This window comes from Hypomesus transpacificus, chromosome 26, assembly GCF_021917145.1.
Source record: "Hypomesus transpacificus isolate Combined female chromosome 26, fHypTra1, whole genome shotgun sequence".
Taxonomy (NCBI): Eukaryota; Metazoa; Chordata; class Actinopteri; order Osmeriformes; family Osmeridae; genus Hypomesus; species Hypomesus transpacificus.
Window position 1 is genome coordinate 3126333 of NC_061085.1, and position 8196 is coordinate 3134528.

An 8196-nucleotide genomic window follows, 5' to 3' on the forward strand; every position below is an offset into this window, starting at 1 on the left:
CTGGATCCAGCATTGGGGGGCCAGGCAGGAGAAGAGCTTGTGTTGGGACCGGGCGGTCTTGAGCGGTGGGACCACCAGGCGGTTGTCTAAAGAAGACCGTAGGTGACGGGTGGGGGTGTAAGGTTGCAGGAGAGACTTGATGTAGTCGGGTGCAGTCCCGTTCACTGCTCGGAAGGTCAGTACCAGGGTCTTGAATCTGATACGGGCGTTGATGGGTAGCCAGTGGAGAGAGATGAGGAGCGGGGTAACATGGGAGCGTCTGGGTAGATTGTAGACCAGGCGGGCCGCTGCGTTCTAAATCCTCTAAAGAGGGCGGGTTGCACATGCTGGGAGACCAGCGAGCAGCGAGTCCAACTTGGAGAGGACCAGTGCTTGGACTAGCAGCTGGCTGGAGTGCTCAGACAGGTATCTCCTGATCTTCCGGATTTTGTAGAGGGTGAATCTACAAGATCGGGAGATGGCGGCAATGTGGGCCGTGAGGGAGAGCTCATCATCCATGGTAACCCCAAGGTTCCTGGCAGAGGATGAAGGGGTCACCGTCGCAGATCCCAGGGTGATTGACAGATCGTGGGAGATGGAGGGTTTAGCCGGGATGATGAGAAGTTCTGTTTTGGCGAGGTTCAGCTGGAGGTGGTGCTCGGTCATCCAGGCGGAGATGTCTGCAAGGCAGGCCTCAATCCTAGCTGAGATCCCCTGATCAGTCGGGGGGAACGACAGGTACAGCTGTGTGTCGTCAGTGTAGCAGTGGTAGGAGAAGCCATGGGAGGTGATGATTGGTCCAAGTGAGGTGGTGTACAGAGAGAAGAGGAGGGGTCCAAGGACGGAGCCCTGTGGGACACCAGTGGAGAGCTGGCAAGGGCCTGACAGTTTGCCTCCCCAGGAGACCTGGTAGGATCTTCCCGACAGGTAGGATGAGATCCACTGGAGTGCAGTGCCAGTGATGCCCATCTCAGAAAGTCTGGAGAGCAGGATCTGGTGGTTAACCGTGTCAAACGCTGCAGAAAGGTCCAGCAGAAAGATGACGGATGACCTGGAAGCCGCGCTGGCAGACTGGAGGGCAGTGGTGACTGAAAGAAGGGCAGTCTCTGTGGAGTGGCCAGTCTTGAAGCCCGATTGGTTGGGGTCAAGCAGGTTGTTCTGAGAGAGAACGTAAGACAGTTGGTTAGATACAGCACGTTCAATAGTTTTTGAAAAGAAGGGCAGCAGTGATACCGGTCTGTAGTTCTGGAGGATGGCAGGGTTAAGGGAGGGTTTTTTGAGTAGAGGGGTAACTCTGGCCTGTCTGAAGGCAGAGGGAAAAGTGCCGGAGGTAAGAGAGGAGTTTAGGACATGGAGAAGAAAAGTTATGATGGAGGGGGAGATGGTTTGAAAGAGAGGGGAGGGGATAGGATCAAGGGGACAGGAGGTGGGGCGATGAGAGAGAATGAGGTCAGAGATCTCTGCCTCGGACAGGGGAGAGAAAGAGTTTAGACATTTAGTTGGGGTCAGTCGTGGAGGGTGAGAGGGTAGGAAAGCTGGGTTTAGGGAACCGACTGCTAATGTCGGCGACTTTTTTCTCAAAGAAGGAGGAGAAGTCGTCTGCTGTCAGGGTGGAGGGAGGGGGTGGGGGAGGTGGGTTAAGAAGGGTGGAGAAGGTAGAAAAAAGCTTGTGGGGGTTTGAAGCAGAGTTAATTTTGTTCAGAAAGTAGAGGGTTTTAGCACCAGTTATGTGAGAAGAGAAAGATTTAAGGAGGGAGTGATACTTATCAAGGTCCAGACCGTCTTTGGACTTGCGCCATCTCCTCTCAGCTGCCCGAAGGGCGGACTGTTCTTCACGAATAACATCCATAAGCCACGGGCAGGAGGGAGAAGATCGCGCAGGCCTGGTTGACAGGGGACAGAGAGAGTCAAGTGATGCAGTTAAAGTGGTTAACAAGGAGTCGGTGGCTGTGTTAGTGGGGTGGGACGAGAACTCGTCAATGGGAGGGAGGGCGGATGTTACAATAGAGGAGAAATGGGAGGGAGATAGGGAGCGGAGGTTGCGGCGAAAGTTACAAGGGGAGGGGAGGTATGAGGGGTTGGAGGGAGAGAGACAGAGAATTGGATAAAGTAGTGATCAGAAGTGTGCAGTGGGGTTACAGAGGTTAAGTCAGTGATACAGTTACGTGTCAGGACGAGGTCTAGCTGTTTGCCTGCCTTGTGGGTCGCCTGTGTGCTCAGCAGCGTCAGGTCAAAGGAAGTCAGGAGAGACAAGAAGTCGACGTCCTGCGTTCCTTGGAGGTGGATGTTGAAGTCCCCAAGGACTATCAGGGGGGTTCAATCATCCGGGAGGACGCTGAGGAGCATGTCCAGCTCCTCCACAAAGTCGGCTAGCGGATATAATCAGACATCCCACGTCTCCTGGAAGTTCCGCAAGTATCCCGCGTTTGGCTCCTTGACGCCAGCAAATTAGGCTATACACAATAGCCTGGGGAAAAAATACATATTCAGAGGCTGTGAGAGAGATAGAGAAAGCAAGTGATAGACTGTGGTGGTTAGCAGTAACCATGGTCATAATTTGTGACCCAAAAGCATAATAATGTGCCGATTGAAATGCTTATTAAAAAGTAGGCTATATGAGGTCAGATTGAAGTCAACCTAGTCTCAAGGCCACACTGAGAGAAAGAATGTATGCCGGGGACTGTTTTGAGAACTGTGGAGTTGTATGTTCTTGTGTGACTAGTTGTCAGAGAAAGGGGGGGTGTTCTCTGCCACAGTGTTTTTTTTTCTTACCTTTTTTGAGCCACGGCACATTTTTTACATTGTAAATGTTACAAAAGGATGTAGCCTAATACAGTAAGCATAAACAAATGAAAAACTGAACGTATTACTCATTTAACATTGTGATAACAAACACAATTGTGAGATTTAATGTACAATACGCTGATGTTATACATTTACTTTCGAAAACAGTCAATTTTCGCTTGTTGACTGAGGCGTTAGCATAATTAGCCTCTGTTGGACGACATACGATAGCGGTCTGTGATACATACTGTAACGATGGCGCTAGGGGTCTATATTGGAGTGGATGCGTAATAATCGGACGCAGAGAAGAAGACCTTTTTATCCTGTGTCCCATACACCGCTCGACTACAGGTTTTATTACTACACCACCAATCACATGTGAATGCCAACAACAAGTCATTAACTCACATACAATTCACAGTTATGGCAACAACGATAACTTATAGTTACTAATATCCATACATCATCCACTGACAAACCTAATTGACAGAACAACAACACTCAACTCAAACATGCATACAACATTAACCAAACATGAAACAAGTATGTGAATTGCGCCACCCACAATCCTTTGCGCCAACAGCGCGAGTTAACACGCGACCAATCCGTGGGTCGCTACATAGCCCCCACCTGAGGGGTCAGTCGTCCCCGACAACCCCATCACCCAACAGGTAGTCTCTTAAGTGTCCTGGCCGTAACCGCCGCCGAGTTGGCCTCCTGGGACTGGTAGAAGGTGCCATAGGGGGGGGGTTACATTGTCCAGTGGGAATGGTGCCGCTGGTGTCGTTCTCTGCTCCACCCGTCTCTGGAGCAAGCGGGCGATATGGTGATAGTCTGTCCTGGTGCAGCACCACCACACGCCCCCGACCAGGCATGCGCACCCGATACACCACCTCAGAAACCCGTTCCATAACCTCACTGGGCCCCTGCCAGTGACTGCATAGCTTGGGTGACACCCCCTTCTTACGAGTAGGGCAATACACCCAGACCTTGTCACTGGGCTTGAAGGTCAGCTTCCGACACCGGGTGTCGTAGGCTCTTTTCTGCCGCACCCCAGAGTTAGCCTGGGCCTGACGAGCGTACTCATGGACTACTTGGAGGCGATCTATCAACCTCCGGTAGTAATCCATCTCCTTTCCTCCAGCAATTTCCGGCTCGGGCGGGGTCCCGAAAACCAAGTCCACCGGTGTCCGTAATTCCCGCCCAAACATGAGGGCAGCTGGTGTGCACTGGCTGGACTCTTGGACGGCCGTCCGGTACGACCACAGGACCAGGGGCAGGTGGCGATCCCAGTCCCGCTGATGTTGGCTGGTCAGGATGGCGAGCTGGGTAGCCAGGGTGCGGTTGAACCGCTCCACCAGCCCATCGCTCTGAGGGTGGAGAGGTGTCGTCCTCGTCTTGGATACTCCCAGCCGTCGGCAGACCTCGCTAAAGACCTGGGACTCGAAGTTCCGCCCCTGGTCACTATGGAGTTCCGCAGGGACCCCGAAGCGGGCAAACATCTCCTCTACCAGCCTTTCCGCAGTTGTGGTGGCACTCTGATCCGGCACCGCGTATGCCTCCGGCCATTTGGTGAAATAATCCATGGCCACGAGGACGTAGCGGTTGCCGGAATCAGTCGCTGGAAAGGGCCCAAGTATGTCCACCGCTACTCGCTCCATCGGAGCCCCCACCAGGTACTGCTGCAATGGGGCATGGGAGCGCTGCGTTGGCCCTTTCTTAGCAGTGCAAAGGTCACAGCAGTGCACATACAGCTCCACGTCCCGTCGACAACCTGGCCAATAGAATCGGCCCCTGAGGCGGCGGAGGGTCTTGGCGATGCCGTAGTGCCCCGCCCCCACCGAGCCATGGACGGTCTGAAGGACCTGTTGGCGGAGTTCACGGGGTACCAGCAGCTGTAGGAGGTCGCTTCCCCGGCCAGGAGCTTTCCACCTCCGGTGCACCAGCCCGTCATGGAGCTCCAAGTTGCCCCACTGTGATTGGTAAGCCTTAACCTCCGGTCCGTGGGCAGACACTTCTGTCCATTCGGGACGCCGCCCCGTCGCCAGCCAGTTGATTACCACCGCCAAGGTTGCATCGGCCTCCTGGCATTGTTGCAGCTGAGCGGAGGTCCATGGAGAACTCCCCTCGCAGTCAGCTGTCTGAATGGCTGCCACCGTCAGTGGTTGGTCCCGCTCCTCTTGTCGTTGGCAATACCGACATTCCAAGACTGCACAGGGGCGGCGGGAGAGGGCATCAGCATTAGCATGCAACCGCCCTGGTCGATGCTGGATCTCGAAGTCATACTCCTGTAGGGCCTCCAGCCAGCGAGCCACCTGGCCCTCCGGGTTCTTAAAGTTCAACAGCCAGGTAAGGGAAGCATGATCGGTGCGCACAAGGAAATGGCTGCCATGCAGGTACGGCCGGAATTGTCGCAGTGCCAGGACCACTGCCAGCAGCTCACGCCGGGTCACACAGTAGTTCCTTTCAGCTCGGTTCAGAGTGCGGCTAAAGTAGGCTACTGCGCGCTCCACCCCTCCAACACTCTGGGACAGTACGGCGCCAACTCCCACGTTGCTGGCATCAGTGTCCACGATGAAGGGCTGTTCCGCATCTGGGTAGGCCAAAATGGGAGCCTCGGTAAGGTCAGTTTTTAGCTGGGTGAAGGCTCCGGCACACACGTCGTCCCAGTCAAAGGGCTGTCCCTTGTCAGTCAGTCGATGGAGGGGTTTGGCAATCGTGGCGAAGCCCCGGACGAAACGCCGGTAATAGGACGCCAGGCCCAAGAAGCTCCGCAGTTCGGTGACGTTGGCAGGGGGTGGCCAATTCTGGACTGCGGCCACCTTAGCGGGGTCGGTAGCTACCCCGTGCGCGCTGACCACATGGCCCAAGAACTGCGTTTCTCTTGTCAGCAGGCGACACTTGGCAGGGTTCAACCGCAACCCAGCCTGACGAATGGCTTCAAAGACCTCTTGCAGGTTACCCAGGGCTCGGTCAAAGTCGCTGGCATGCACCAGCAGGTCATCCAGGTATACCACACAACGACTCCGTGGTATTTCAGCCAGTACCCTCTCCATCAGCCGTTCGAACGTCGCTGGTGCATTACAGAGTCCAAACGGCATAACACGAAACTGCCACAGTCCCTGTCCAATGGTAAAGGCAGTCTTTGGTCGTGCGTCAGGGGCCAACTCCACCTGCCAGTAGCCACTACGCAGATCAAGGGAACTGAACCAGCTGGAGCCTGTGATATGGTCGAGGGCGTCATCTATGCGAGGGAGGGGGTAAGAGTCCTTCTTGGTCACCGCGTTGAGACGTCGATAGTCCACGCAGAACCGCCAGCTGTCATTCTTTTTTCGAACCAGGACAGCTGGTGCGGCCCACGGACTGTCAGAGGGCTCAATTACCCCAGCAGCAGCCATCTCCCTAACTTTGTCTTCTGCCACCTGTCGCTTGCCGAGGGCCAGCCGGTGAGGCCGCAGGCGGATGGGTTGGGCGGTACCGGTGTCAATGGAATGCTGAACCAACCCCGTCCGCCTACAGTCCTCATCCTTTGCTGCAAAGATATCTGCATAGTCCTCTAGGAGGTGCCTCAACTGGCCGCACTGCTGTTGGTCAAGGCCATCACTGCTGCGGCGGCAGAGTTCCCTCACCGCCTCAGACGTCTCCGCCGATGTATGGTTGGTAGGCTGACCTGGCATGGAGTCGCTGGTGGCAGCTGTTTGGCAGCTGGCTTGCTGGTCTCTGACCTTTGTGTTCTTGTCCTGGCCGGCCTGGAGCGCCACAGTCTCCCCACCAAGGGTGATGGCTGCCCTCAGGACATCAACATAGGCACCCCAACGGGACAACAGGTCCAGGCCGATAATGCACGAGTCCTGAATATTGGCAAGCCAGAACTCGTGCTCCGCCTCCTGGTTCCCAGCCTGGATCCGCAGATGCTTCTTCCCCTTTGTAGCAGCCTTCTCCCCTGTCACCGTCACCAGGTTCGTGTCTGACTTTGCCCATGCGCCGGAGAGCGTCCCCATGGTTCCTGGAAGGACGCCAGGACGCACCAGTGAGACGGTAGACCCCGTGTCTACTAGAGCTTGGCAGGGTTGGCCATCAAGCCAGCAGTCCAAATACAGTCCCTTAGTGTTGCCTACACGACCAATCAACAGTTCTTGGCTTAAGGGAGGGGCCAACGATTGGGGTGGCGGGCCCCTCACTGCGCCACCCCCCCGTCGTTTCCCGTCTGCTGTGGTGCTCTGGAGACTGGTGCTGGTGCTGGGCAGTCACGGGCAATGTGACCAGGTTCGTCACAACGATAGCACCGAAGAGTGGATCGAGGTCGACGGTTCCCAGCTGGGGCTGGCCGCCGCTGAAACTGCACCTGACAAACTGGCTCGGCCTCCTCACCCTCACAGTCGATGGCCCGGACGTGTGGAAGGGACAGCCGTGGGGCAGCCTGAGTGCAGAGCACCGCCTCTGCCCGTACCGCTTCTTGAAGAGCCCCCTCCAGGGTTCTGGGCATGGTGAGACGCACATGCTGGCGTAGCTGCTCTGGCATAAGCCCCTTGAGGAATGCATGGAGAGCCAGCTCCCCTCTTGCAGCGGCGTCGAACATTGGATAGCCATGGCGGGCGTAGAGCTGGATATCTGCGGCGAAAGCGCCCAAACTCCCTCCCTCCTGGCGGCGACAGCTGGCTAGCCTGTCCCTACTCTGGTCAGGGAATGGTGGCTGCCCGAACCGCCTCTCCAAGGCCCCGGTCAAGGTCTCCAGGTTCCGCTGTTCTCCCGGGGTCAGATCCAGGAGCACCTGCAGCGCATTTCCCTCCAGCGCCAGGGCAAGATGAGTGGCGGCTTCCTCGCTGCTCCAACCACCATGCCACACTGCCAACTGGAACTGGGCAAGATATGGCTCCAGGAGCGTCTCTCCATTGAACTTGGGCACCTTCGCTGGTGTTCTTGGCATGGCAGTGGAACGGGGCAGGATGGCCCCAACATCCACCTGTGGGGACGCCCCAGGTAGGTCAGGTTGGATGTCCACAGCTATGGCTGTGTGTTCTGTGGTTCCACTCCCGGCCTCTAGGGGGCGACAAGGCCGTGGCACACTGGACCCATCAGCGTGGGACGACGTTCTTGCCCTGGAACGCTCCATCTTCAGCCTACGTTTCTCCAGGTGTAGCTGAGTCCTCTTAATGGTCTCTTCAAGATCTGCGATTTCTTCCTCCATCCTGCGTGGTTGCGCCATCCCACTTCTGACACCAATGTAACGATGGCGCTAGGGGTCTATATTGGAGTGGATGCGTAATAATCGGACGCAGAGAAGAAGACCTTTTTATCCTGTGTCCCATACACCGCTCGACTACAGGTTTTATTACTACACCACCAATCACATGTGAATGCCAACAACAAGTCATTAACTCACATACAATTCACAGTTATGGCAACAACGATAACTTATAGTTACTAATATCC